Here is a 14,212-nt window from a genome sequence, read left to right on the forward strand (position 1 = left end):
TTTTTTTTTTTTTTTTTTTTTTTTTTTTTTTGGTCAGCCAGTTTTTAGGTCTCTGTTTCTTTGGGTCAGTTACTGAAAACCATTGTGTTCTTTGGGTGGTGTTTTGTTTACTTGCTTTTTCCTGTTTCTTCTTGCCTTTCTTTCTCTGTGGTTTGCTCACTGATGGAACCCTCAACTCTTCCAGACTTTATGGACTGGTTTCAGTGGTGAGTGTGATGGCTCCAGCTGGGTGGCATCAGTAGTTCTGGTTCCGATGAGGACACGCATGCTAACTTCCATGCATTTACTCAGCTGAGTTTGATGCAGAGCAAAGATTACAGGTGTAGCCAATAATGTGGAGTCTTCAGAGGCACCGAGCACTTGGGATCTTCAGTAGTGGAGGTATCTGTGGTCCTTCCAATATCCTTTTCCCCCACCTGGTTAATCATGGCGGAGAGGAGCCCTCTTGAGTTTCAGATCCAGCTTGAGTGGCGCCAGAGACTGATGTGCCATGCCCATGCATCAGACACGGGCATGGGTGTGTGTGGAGGGACGTGAAGAGGGGAAGCCAAGAAGAAAAAGCCAAGCTTGCTTCCTAACCACTCATTCTTCGCAGTAACTAATTCAGCTCCATGAGAGTAAGAAAAAACTCCACTGAGAACGGCGTTAACCCTTGAATAGCCTAACTGCCTGTTAAATGCCTCACTACCTCTCAGCCCTAATGTGCTGGGGATACACATTAACATGAGTTTTGGAAAGGACAGATTATATCCAAATCATCGACTTTTCAATTTTTCTTTTTTTCTTTCTTGCTTTAATTTAAAAAAAAATTTAATTGCCTATTTATTTTGAAGGTGAAGGCTGATATTTCTTAGTCTGCCATCTTGCTGATGTTCCTCTGTCCTGTGCTTCTGTGTCCTTCAAAAGCCATTTTGCATTTGTTTCTTCTAAGCCCTAGAAATACCGTCAGCTCAGGACCGAGTCTTATGGTGATTCCTTATTTGGGGCTTCCCAGAAACACACCCATGCACGTGACACAGTCCTGGGTTTTGCTATTGTGGGAGAAAATTTCTATTTCCCCCAGAGCTCATACAAACACAAATTTCTTGTTATCTGTCTAGGCTGGTGGGTGGCTTTCCCCCCCACCGACCACTCATTTGGAATCTACACTTTATGCTGGTGGTTTAGTTTCAAGAGTCTGCCTTTTGAAAGCCCAAATTTTTATCCCTTAGTTCCACATAGACATATGTGTCTATGTAAATTACCTAGTATAGAGTTTCCTCTCTCATACCTCCTTCCGGGTGGTGGGGGCTCTAATGCCATTTTAAATATTTAACTTTTAATTTTTACTTCCCGTTTTGTCTGTAATGGGGGGAATTTCCTTCCTTCTTGCATGTTTAGGTTTGCACTTAAAGTTAGATGCTATTTATTCATCACGCACAAGCATTTAAAGTGGGAGGATTTGCAGGATTTTTAGTCTACCACAGTTTCCCAGAACCAATAAACTCCACTTCTTGTTTTCCCAGTGGGGATGTGGCTTTATTTTCATTTTGGCTTTTTTCCCATCTTTTAATGAGACTTTGAAAGTAAGGAGATTTAAATATCAGTCCTTATTTATCCAGCTTGGATCACGGAATAGTTATTGTAATGGAAAATATACATTTATACTTAACATAACAATAAATCCTAAAAATATTCCTGCCTGAAAACAGAGGCTTTCTGAAAATATTGGTAACCTTTAATATTATCTGTATTCATAGGCTTCTATTGTTCTTTGATCGTCTTTCTCTCTCTTTTTTTTCTTTTTAACTTTTTTTAGTTGTCAACGCACCTTTATTTTGCTTATTTATATGTGGTGCTGAGGATCGAACCTGGTGCCTCACATATGCTAGGAAAGTGCTCTACCACTGAGCCACAACCCCAGCCCCAATTGTCTTTCTCTTGTAACCAGCAGTAATCTCTTGCAGTATTGTGACCATCAATTCAAAAACCATATTTTAAAACTTGTTACTTTTAGTCTCCAATGTATCTGATGCCACATGAAAGGGAAGTTTGAATTATGAAATTCAAATTATGAATTAGAAATTATTGGGGGGAAACTCTAACTTTGGTTACATGTGGATGTTGAAATTGTTAGAAGGGAGCTCTAGAACTGAGCCTGTCCTTTGCTCTCTCCTTGCTCAGCTCTGGGTTCCCTGCCCAGTGGGGCAATTTATAATTTTGCCACGTACATTATTATGCATCATCCTCTTGAATGGGTCTGTAGTAGGTGGCTTCTTTCCTGAAGAGTGGAGGTTTCCTGTAAGTCATAGACAAAGCTGCCACCATGCTACTCATAGGCAGCAGCAGGCTGAGTTTGAGCATGATGCTTACAGAGAGGAGGAAAGAAGCTAACGGTGAGACAAATACCTGAGAAAGTGGTCAGAGAGAGCTCTGCAGAATTTATATAACAAGACTGCAATTCACGTGGCAGCAAGTCTAGAATGTCTTCTAACGGGAATCTCCGGAATTAAGAACAATTGGTGGGGGGCGGTGGTGGGGGACCTCTATCAAGAAAAGAAGATCAGGCTTCTCTTTAAAAAAAAAAAACAGTAAATTCATAACTCATTAAAATCAAGGTGCAGGAATCTGGGCATGTGCCTGAATTCTGGCTTTCCTCTCACACCCCACATCCAATCAGCCACCAAGTCCTACAGATTTTGATTCTCTGGCATTTCTTGTAATTATCCTCCCCATGTATCAGTGGTCACCCAACTACTCTATTTCTCTCTAATTGTTTTTCTCCAGTCCACAACGTACCCAGTTGTTAAAATCCAAAATAATTTTGCTGTGATCATGGTTAAAAGGTTCCTATTAGTCTCAGAATAGTTAGGAGTTCATGGAACTTCTTACCTACATCTCCCCTCAAGGTTCTGAACTAAATTGAGAATAAAGTCAGATTGGAACCCAACTATCAGCCTTACTAGACCATGCTAGACTGGATCATGAGCTTTGGATCTGAGCCAAATGGAGGGTTTCTACTTTTCTCAATAGACTTTGGGGCTCATTTGTTAAGACAGTTGTGGCCTACCCAAAAGCAGAGGAAGCAGGCTTCTCTGACGGCTCCTTGAAATTCCACATGGGAAAATGAGTATGAAAGATTACTCTCTGCTTCGGGACAAAGAAGAGGGAGCAAGAAACTGTGAGGTGGTGTCTTCATCCCAACTCATCAATCAGATGGGCCAAAGAGAAAGCAGTAGGGACGGGGGAGCACTGGTAAGAGGACCCCCAACACTCTTACTGTTCTTTTCTGGGAAATGCAGTAGATGCCTCCTCCACCCTGCGGAAATATGAGGGTTCTCACTGGATTTTTCAGCATGGTTTGCAACGTGTGCCCTCATTTGTCCCCTGCCCACCTTTGGGATTTGTCTCCTTGTACGGATGCATCTGCCAATCTCAAGTAACCGTGGTTCCCTGAGAAGCCCCACATGTGTCCCTGTCACTCATCTTGCTTTCCTGCTCTCCAGGCCTGGAGGGTCCCCTCCTCCCAAGTCTTATTTGTTTGATTAAAACCTACCCATCCTTCAATATCCACTTCTTCTTTAATGTAATTTAATTTTTAATGTCAATTTCTTTTGAAAGCCTTTATTTCTCTACTCCTTAACCTCCACCGTGTCTATTCGCATCCCGTATAGAGTCCCCCACGGGGTATGACACATGAATGCGTCATCTATCAATGTTAGTCTTCTGTTGCTAAGCTGGGATTCTTAGAAGGTTGGGGACCATATTATCTTTTTATCTGTGTGCATATGGTGCATTAGCAGAGTGCCCAGAAAGTAGAGAGCGTTGAAGAGAACTTTATAAAATAGATGAATGTATGAATGGAGGCCTCAGTCAGTGATGTCATGCTTCCTCTCTTGGAAGTCATACCTCTGTGAACCGGGAAGGAGTTTTAACAGAACATGTTAGAAGATTAAGCAGAAAACCTCAGGGGAAACCGATATTGAAAGCCAAAAATACACTCTGGATCTTGGTTCTTGACTTCTTTGACCACAATACAACTGATACTTACCTGCTTGCCAGGAAGACACCCACAGGAAACTCTTGTGGGTGCCTCTTCAAGGGCTGGTACAGCCAATGACCCATGGACTGCAGTTACCCTTAGTCATCAGCCTTCGTTTCTTCAGGAAAACCCACACAGGTATCATTAAAACAGAAAGTAGAGAAGCTGCAACTGAATTTTCTTTGATCCCCTAGGGGTCCCCCCCCCCCACCTGCTGTCCCCATGGAGTGCCACCCACCTGCCAGAGGCATCTTCTCCCACAGAGGGAGGGCTGCTTCCTGTGGCAGATGCTGCTGTAATGTCTTCCAAAAATCATGATATCTTCCACCCCCTGCCTCTCCTCAGACTCCAAAACTGGATTCCCCTTTATTCTCCACCGAGGAGTAGCAATGCCTTTTTGAACCAGCATATCTTCTACACTATTGAAGGAACTGACACTCTTCATAGAAAATTCATATAAACGTATAAAAGACATAGAAGCTCTGTAAAACTCCAGTCAATACAGAAGTCATTACCTGAAAGCACAAGTTTATTCTTGCCATTCTCTAATTTCTTGGAATAAATATGCAAATGCAAGTTTTTTTTTTGGAACTAGATCTCTAGGGCAGGTCCTTCTTCCTCTCTGCCAGAGAGGGAATGATTGACAGCTTCCAGCCCTTCTTACTCAGTTCAAATTCCCTATCATGATTTGGTCTGTTCCGGGTCTCCACTGTAGCTCTACAAATTAATGAATGACACTGAAGAGGATCTTCTAGGTAGAAGGGACTCAGTGTGCCTGAATAACATCTAGAAAGTGTCTATGGAGATAGTATGTAGATTTCTTCTGGCGAATTCTGCGCCAGGAGTTCCCCAACCAACAGTATCACCTTTATTGTACCTCCAGAAGTATATATTTATTTATAACTTTGGGCACAACATTCTTAGATCAAGTCTCATTCAACAAAGACACATAATGTTGTTCCAGGCAATTAAAATTACTGTGACCACTACAACCACGACAACTATGATAATCAGGATTATGACTACTCTATGGCCATTTATGTAGCACTTATACTATGGTAAGTGATTTATATACAATATGACATTTAATTCTGTCATAATGGCCCTCAAACCCCAGGTTCAACTACAGATATCTAGGGTTCTCTGAAGTTAACTGCACCATTTTTCAACTTTAACTGTAACTATCCCAGTAATCAACCTCTTCAGTTGGGAAATATGATTTATTTGGCCCTGACGTATAGTTCCTGAAGATGCTATTTGTTTCTGTCTCAACCCTAATGTGCCCCAACTTGGCATTGTTATTTTGTATCCTATTCAAGATATTGAACACGGTTCACAGAGAAGACTGTTTCTCGGCACCTGTATTCTTCTGTATGCTACCCACGGTGGAATCTCCGGGTTAAGGATCTACCTAGTGGATCTAAGGGGCTTTTTTCATTTATCTAATGCTGATTCCCTCAATATCTGTGACTCCAATATGTTGGTAGCTAAATATCTTTGCACAAGAAGTATTGTTTTCTCTCACTTTAGCCAATTTCTCCATACAAAATGTCATTTCTACCACTTATAACCTTAATCATTAAGTTGCTTTTTCCCCCGAGGAACTGTTAAGTTTCTAGTCTCTGGTTGTGGTTCTAAGTTTGCATCCAATTTTGGGTATGCTTTTAAGCTATTTCTATACACCTATAAATGTCTACTGGCTGTCTACCAGCTGATAATACTCAGAGGGCTTGCTGTCACCCTTGTTTCCTACCATCTCACTACAATAGCCTTGGTCTCTGGCTCATTGGTCTCTTCTTTACCTGCAACACTCCTTTTAGAACCAACCATGAATTCTACCTCATACCACTTTGTAATGCCTAAGGAAATATAAATTCTCAACTGAAGTGGCCACATTTTTATGAATAGAATATCAGAATAAATGAAGGACATCAATAGTGTGAATAATCTCTTCAGATGTCTATGAAAATATAGGTATACCTACCACCAACTCTCCACCGTCTTCTGCATGCTCCTCCGCATATTCTCTCCTCAGTTCACTTCCCGTCAGAATGCCGTGCCTTCCTGGCTGGTGAGATTGAGAGGAATGACAGACCTAGAAGCCTGAAGCCCATCCAGGAGGCACAGCCTAATGAGAAAAGTGACAGCTCTGTCCCCAGGGAGAGAAGAACCTTCTCTCTTCCAAACTCTGATTGCCCATTCACCTGTGCAGAATGGCCTTGTTTGGAAGACTTTGAGGGGAGAAAGACCACAAAACCCACAGCTTATTTTTTTTTTAAATACACAAATAGCAGATTTTTTTTTAAGAATACTAGAAATCACTAATAAACAAAGTGAGAAAAATAAACATCACTTTAAATTCCATTATTCAGATATAATTACACTAACTCTTTGGTGCTTATTGTACAAGATACCTTTTCTTAGGGTGGGGTTGAGTGGTGTACAGTAACTGAATTGCATTCTGCAGCCACTTTTCCTTAAGAATATATCCTAAGCACCTGATCTTTTTAAATTTTTTGTTAGTTCATTACATTTATTCATAGTGGTGGGATTCGCTATTGAAAGGAAAGTGACCACTACACTCAGAGCAACCAAGAGATCTTTATTACAGCAGTGCAACAGAGGAGAAAAGAGAGAAAGAGAAGAGAGAGAGAGAGAGAGAGAGAGAGAGAGAAACAGAGAGACCGAGAAAAGCAAGAGAGATAGCAAGAGAGATAGCAAGAGAGAGAGGGGCCCGGCAGGAGGGAGTTTTTATAGCCCAAATCTAATGGTGTCTCTGGGTCTGCAAGCTGCCTTGTTGGCATAAGGGGGGTTGAGTGTTCAGCCTTGAGCGGGGGCTTGGGCGTTTGGGCTTGAAGCAAATAGTTGATAAAGAACCAGACAGAGGGTTTGAGTGGCCAGGTCACCCTGCAGCTGACTTTGTTTGGCGTGCCCTGCAGACAGCTTACTCAGCCTGTCCTGCACCTAACATTCCTCCCCTTTTGTTTTTCTAAGTGACATGCGGAATGGCATAAAGTCCTCTGGCTACTTCTTGCTTAATGGTGGGCGGTGTAGGACCTAGGAGGGAAAGTGGAGGAATGTTCAGGGGACAGGTCTGAGGACACCAGGGCAGCCAGAAATAACACTCAGTGGCTACAGACAACTACTTTGATAGGGGTAAAGTCCATAAAAGTTCCTTGAAGCCATAGGTTGTTGATGGCATCAAACCAGTCCTGGATGGAGGAGATTCTTGGTATCAGCCACTGGTCCTGTAGCAGGGACTCTAGGAAGTATTGGAGGTGGCTTGGTTGAATCCAGTAATGTTAAGGGTGACAGCCCGATTGCAGCCAGTGGAAGGACAATCACCTTGACCCATAAACTGAGAGTGGGTGGTGTCATCCTCGTGCCATGTCGCTTGGATGTTAAAGTCATCTGTGGTTGGGATAAAAACTTGAGAGAGAATAATGATTAGTAGAAGAAGAAGAGGGTTGGCGAGAAATTTTGAGTTTGGTGGTCGTGGTGGAAGTCCAGGACTGGACATTTGGAACAGGTGCCTTTTTAAGGCAGGAGACATAGTACCAGGGAGAGTGTCTAAAAGCTTGGTCACCATTGGGGCAGTAAGTATGACTGTATGGGGTCCCGTCCAGCAAGGTTTCAATGATTGAGAATGCAGTTCCTGAAGTAAGACTGAGTCACCCAGTTGAAGAGGGTCCAATTCAGTTTGTGGTTGTGCTGGGATTGAGGCAATGAATGGCACAGGAAGGCACTGGTATGCATGTTCCCTTAGGAGTTTGCATGGAAGTGTGAGATAGGGCAGGTAGGGCACAGGGGAGGAGGAGTGATTGGAAAGCTTTGGGTGGTTAAGAAAGGGCACTCATAGAATTGCTCAAAGGGGCTAAGGCCTGAGGGGGCCCTTGGGGCTGCCTGATTCAGGTGAGGGCCAACGGCAGGAGATTGGGCCAGGAGAGCCTGAGTTCTATAGTAAGTTTAGTGAGATGATCCTTGAGAATGCCGTTAGGCCTCTCAACCTTACCCAAGGATTGGGGTTGGTGGGGGATGTGGAGCCTCCAAGTGATGTTGAGGCCTTTGGAAACTATTGAACAACCTGAGAAGTGAAGGCCGGACTGTTGTCTGACTGGATGGAGGCAGGAAGTCTGAACCTGGGAATGATCTGCTGGATGAGGATGGAGGTGACGGTGTCAGCAGTTTCCCTGGATGTAGGGAAGGCTTCTATCCAACCTGAAAAAGTATCAACCAAAGTAAGTAGGTAGCGAAGCTTTTTGTGCCCAGGCATGTGAGTGAAGTTTATCCACCAGTCTTCGTCTGGCTGGTGGCTCCTCATCTAGGTGTGGGGAGTTCAGGTTTGATGCTTCCTTGTGGGGATACTGTAGAGCAGACAGAATAAGCAGGTGGACCTGCTGGAGAGTAGTTCTCATTCCTAGGAAGTGAAAGAGGGGTTGTAAAATCTGGAAAAGGGGTTAGGGAGGGTTTTAGGTGGGAGCAGAGTCTCTGGAGTTAGAGGAGTTGGTCATGAGTCGTAGGTCTCCTTGGGCATCAGGGACTGGTAATTTTAAAGAACTGGTTGATTGACTGACTGGTTGGTGAATTTGTGTATCTGATCTTGCAGGAACTTCTGTAGGCAATTTAATAGACATAGTCCTATTAGTAGAAACATAAAGAGGACTAATAGGGGTCCTGTGAGGGGGAGGAGCCAAGGCCATACTTGATTGAACATTCCCCATGGAGCCTGTTGGCCTAGTTGCTGTCTCCTCTTTTTTTAGCTGTTCTTGTCTTTCATTATTCCTAAGAATGACTTTTTGGCTTAACTGTTTTTGGTAGGTGTTTAAGATCAAGCTGGTCAAAATTGACTTTGTTTCTATCTATTGTTAAGAGTCAGCCAAGTTCCCATAGGGGTCGCTCGTGGGGGAACTTGAGAGCAGCTTCTTAGTTCTGCTAGTGCCATCTGCGCTAGGATGGGTCCAGGTCTTGTTTGACCATGTGGCTTCCCTTGGAAGCATCAGGGATGTCTCCCTTCTCCAATGACTCTCCTCTTCATAGCAAATGCACTGATTGGCTTTTCATTCTCCAGTGGTCTCATTAATCTCCCTGATCGGGAGGTTATGTGGCCCAGAGTTGCAAAGCTCTTTAGAGAAGTTCCCTGTTCCCTAGATTCAGACTGACTGAGAGGGCCAGAGCCAAATATTGGTTTTCTTGGCCCTTTTAATTTAACTTTAAGTCTTGATCTTAAACATCCAGCAAAGTCAGTTTCACCCTAAATTAACAGTATTGGGCTTTAGCTGAAGTCTGGACTACTTTGGAGTCATTCTTACATGTAGTAAGATTGGGAGGCATAGCCTTATCTCAAGTAAGTCAGGGCTCTTTATAAATCTTAGGTAAAGTGTTCTAGTATTGAAGCTGATCTTTGTTTTTAAATATTATTTTATAAAGTTTACATATATTGTTGTTCAAGGTCATATGAATACTAGCTAACACAATATATTACATTTAAATTGTACCCAGTTTATAGAACTTTATATTAATCTTATTGATAATAGGTCCAGTTATAGAAAATTAAATTATATAAATAAATCTCTAATATGTTATTTTTATAAGCCTAAAATTACCATGCAACCCTTTGGAGAACACCAGCTTGATATAATTTTTTTAAAGCTTCTATCTTAAAGACTTATATACCTGGAAAATATGAACACATTTAATATACAAAGAAGAGTAATGGTACCACAATTACATTGATGTTTTTATATTAATCAAGTTTAGCTCTTAAAGAAATAACATATTACAATATTACAAAATAACAGTTGTTGTTTAACCATAGTTGTATAATGCTTAATTCCTTCAAGATTACTTGCTCAAAAAACTTACATATATAACCAACATACACAGAACTTCTTTATCACTTACTTACACCTATATAGCCAACGTACACCGACCTTCTTTATCACTTGCTTAAACCCTCTTATTTACTTAATCACATAGACTCTCTTATCCAGAAACACATTTTCCTTCTATTAAATCCATACCTAGAACCTTCTAATTTCTTTCCCATCGTTAATTCCTTCTTTATTCACACTTTGAACCAATCCTTGTAAATTTCTGAATTTAGGCAAATTATTCCATTTCAATAAGAGATATTTTGTTATTTGCACAATTAATCACATCTGTTTACTATTTCATGAAAACATGAACAATGTTTAAGTACATAGAATTATACTGTTGTAGGGACAGACAAGGCAAGGCACCTAAGATAGCACCAAAGATAGGGAAACAGTCTTATTTGGTTGCAGCCAGATTCAGAGAGCACACCTTCTGCTGTAATGAATTAATCCCCTGAACCCCAAGTTTAGGTAGTTTCAGAATTTTGCACCCAACATGTAAGGGGAGGGGCTCAGAAGTTCACAGTCTGCAGAAGTTCAGAAAAAGCATTTTTTTTTTTTTCTGTTCTGGGCAAGTTAACCCTTCAAGGACACCTGGGAAGGGGAGAGCTTTTTTTCCCCTCTCTTTCCTCCCCCTGCCAGCTGTTACCATGGAGCCCAGTTGGTAACACCCTTATCTTAGAAATGTAGTCATCACTGTGAAGCCCAGCTCAAGGCCAGAGGCCTTGTTCACATATTTTTGTGAAAAACTAGTAAGGGGGTGTCCAGCGCCTGGAGTGCTGATTTTTTCAGACAGTGGCCAAGTAAAACAGGGCAACATGAAAAGTGGAAGTTTATCTACATTAAACTCTTTTGTAGAGATTCTTTTGCTGAAAGTCCTAAAATCAGCCATGGTGAATATTGCTGGAGAAGGTCAGTTAAGACTTTTCTGTGGGCCTGGTAGGGAGGGGGAAGACGGGAAGGTGGGGCTGAGAGCAGCTCTGTGGATCTGAGAATGAGGAAGGAGATGTAAAAGAATAATGGGAAAGGGGTTTGGGAGTTTCCCTAGCAAGGACAACTTGAGCAGCAGAACAGGTAGAGCAGAGGGGAAGACGGGAGTGAATATCCCAAAAAGCCTGTAAGGGACAATTCTTAGTAACCTGTTTTCAGTGATGACAAAGCAACTTTAGAGGCCACTTTCACCAGATCTCTGATAGGGGTCCAAGGGCTCTCCTCAGCTGGTTTGAGCTTGGGGTTAGCTGGTAAGAGGACCTGGTGGGACCTGGTGTGGGTGCTAACAGTAGAAGAGAGGAGTGAGTGGGTGGAGGGGTACCTCAGTAACTGCTACCTCAGCAAGGGGGCAACGGTCTGAGGAAGGGCGGTGGTGTAGGTTTTTGATCTAGTAATTGGAGGGAGAAAGCAGGTTACTGAGGTGGGAGTGACGGCGGAGAGTCTGGGGCAGAAGGCTGAGGGTGAGGACCTATTCCAGCCAGGTGATAGGGTGGAGGTTCATTAGCAGGGTCAAAAGTAGTGGATGAGTCCGGAGGAGGAGAAAGTTGGGGATCGTGGTTGGGGGAGTTGGTTTGCAAGCTGGAAGAATTTGTAGAGGTTTGCAATAGGTACAGAGAGCAGGACTGGATCGGAGCAAGAAGAAAGTGATCTCTACCCATTTTTTCAAATGCTCACAGTAATTGTAGAGATCCCTCAGAATGGAGGGATCCAGGGACCCAAAAGGGGGCCATCTGCTTTGTTTGTCTAAGGGATAAGTGGGCCAGGCCTGGGTGCTATATTTGATCAATTTTTTGGGTTTGATGTCTGGTGTCAAGGAGAGGGTTTTGAGGTTATCCAAGAGGCATTGTAGGGGAGAGTCGACCGACAGAGAGGACACATTACCCATGTCGCAAACGTAGTATAAGGAGGAGGGAAGAGGACACAAACGTAGTACAGGGGAGAAGGAAGGAGACGCAAACGTAGTATAGGGAGAGGGAAGGAGACACAAAGATAGTATAAGAGAGAAGGAGGAAACTGATTTATTGGCAAAAGGGGCGTCCCCACTAGAGCCAAAAATCAGGAGTGCCTTAGTGGCAGGTTCGAGCTGCAGAGATTGGTCGTCACCGAATCCTGACAGTCAAAGCTCTCGTCCTGGACGGAGCCGGAGCCGTGGGAGACCTTGGCCAAGGCTTTTCGGGACCCCTCCTGGAGAGGCCGGAGACTCCCAGGGCCGGAAAGAGGGGAAAGAGAGAGACAGGGGAAGAGAGAGGAAGGGGAGGGTAAGCGTCTCTCTAGCAGCCCAGTCTTGAAGGTGAGGACTAGGACTCTATGAGAGCCACCGAGACCGTGAAGGTGATGTTCAGTTCTCTGTCGTGTGTCCCTGGAGGTTCCACAGTCCTTTGAGGGAGACCTACAAAGCCTATGTGGTAAACTACCAGCTGGGAAGGGAAGGGAATAATTTTGAACTCAGGAGTCTAATCTGCCCAAGGAAGGAGTCCCTGAGGGCCACCGTGGCCTTGAAGGCTGTGGTGGGTGCTTTCCTCCCCGCAGGTGGGCAAAGAGGTTTGCCGGACAATCAAGGGTCAAATCCTTCTGACACCACCATTGGGTTTAGGGCTCCAGGGAGGGGAAACTCACCAATCGAAGGCCGGGGGCGGATGGAGTTCTGGGGTCGAGAAAATGGGTTCAGGCCGTCCGGTGAGTGGCACTTCCGAAGGAAGTGGGTTTTAACCCTCTCCTGGGTCTGGGCACCAATGGAAGGAAAGTGACCACAACACTCGGAGTGACCAAGAGATCTTTATTACAGCAGTGCAACAGAGGAGAAGAGAGAGAAAGAGAAGGAGAGAGAGAGAGAGAGAGAGAGAGAGAGAGAGAGAAAGCAAGAGACAGAGAAAGCAAGAGAGAGAGCAAGAGAGACAGCAAGAGAGAGAGTAAGAGAGAGAGGGGCCCGGCAGGAGGGAGTTTTTATAGCCCAAACCTAATGAGGTCTCTGGGTCTGCAAGCTGCCTTGTTGGCACAAGGGGGGTTACGTGTTCGGCCTTGAGCAGGGGGTTGAGTGTTCAGCCTTGAGCGGAGGCTTGGGCATTTGGGCTTGAAGCAAATAGTTGATAAAGAACCAGACAGAGGGTTTGAGTGGCCAGGTCACCCTGCAGCTAACTTTATTTGGCGTGCCCTGCAGACAACTTATTCAGCCTGTCCTGCACCTAACAGCTATGCCATGTTTATACACGCACATAACATGATTTGCTCAATCTACTTCCTAGTGCCTCCCTTTCTCTCCCCTCCTCTCACCCTCCACCATTTGCATCTCTCCACGGATCTCCCTTTTATCATCATCATTATGCAAAGCATCTTATCTTGCTGTGAAATATTCTTCCACAGAATCATTTTAATTACCGCTTAGCATTCCACATGACTTTCACACACACTTGTTTTTTAATCTGCCCTTCTAGAGGTATTTTTAGTATTTTCTCTTTTACTATCATGAGCAAGGCCATGATAAACATATAAATATCATGGAAACATCAGTATTTCCCAAAGTGAAACTATATTAACAGTGGGTAATAAAATGTGAAGTGTTCACTCAGGTGTGGTGAGGCTTATAACCTAGTGACTTGGGAGGCTGAGGCAGAGGAAGCCAGCCTGGGAAAATTAGCAAGATCATGTCTTAAAATAAAATAAAATAAAATAAAATAAAAAGGGTCTCAGTGTGTAGCTCAGAGTTAGAACATTCCTAGTACCAAAAAAAAAAAGTTAGGACTTTACCTGAACAGATGACATTGAGTTTATGACTACTTCACTATTGGTCAGTCCCTCCCTATAATTTTGTGATTTAATTCATGCTGCATACATTCCCAAATGTCAACTTGCCTCTGTCTGGACACAGATGCTGAGCAGGCGGTCATACAGTAGACTCCCCCTCATTCATGGAGGATGTGCTCCAAGGACCCCAGTGGAGGTGTGCAGCTCTCATGGTTCTAGGTTTTTCCTTATATATACACACCTATGAAAAAGTTACATGTACAAATCAGGCATAGTAATAAATTAACATCGATGACTTAAAGTAGAATAATTATTACAATGCACTGTAATTAAATGGCCAGCACCACTACTCGTAGTTTAGAGCCATCGTTAATTAAAATAAAGGTAACTTTAACACAAGTGTCATGAAATCATGACAATCAATTTGACAAACTAGAGGCTAGTAAGTGACTAATGGTGGGTAATATATTCAGGGAGATACTCTGGACCAAGGATTGATTTATGTTTTTAGTGAGGTTTCATCATGCTATTCAGAGCAGCAAAACAATTTAAAACTTATTAATTATTTACTTCTTGGATTTTTTTT

The sequence above is a fragment of the Marmota marmota genome, unplaced genomic scaffold (assembly GCF_001458135.2).
Source record: "Marmota marmota marmota unplaced genomic scaffold, marMar, whole genome shotgun sequence".
In the NCBI taxonomy this organism is placed as follows: Eukaryota; Metazoa; Chordata; class Mammalia; order Rodentia; family Sciuridae; genus Marmota; species Marmota marmota.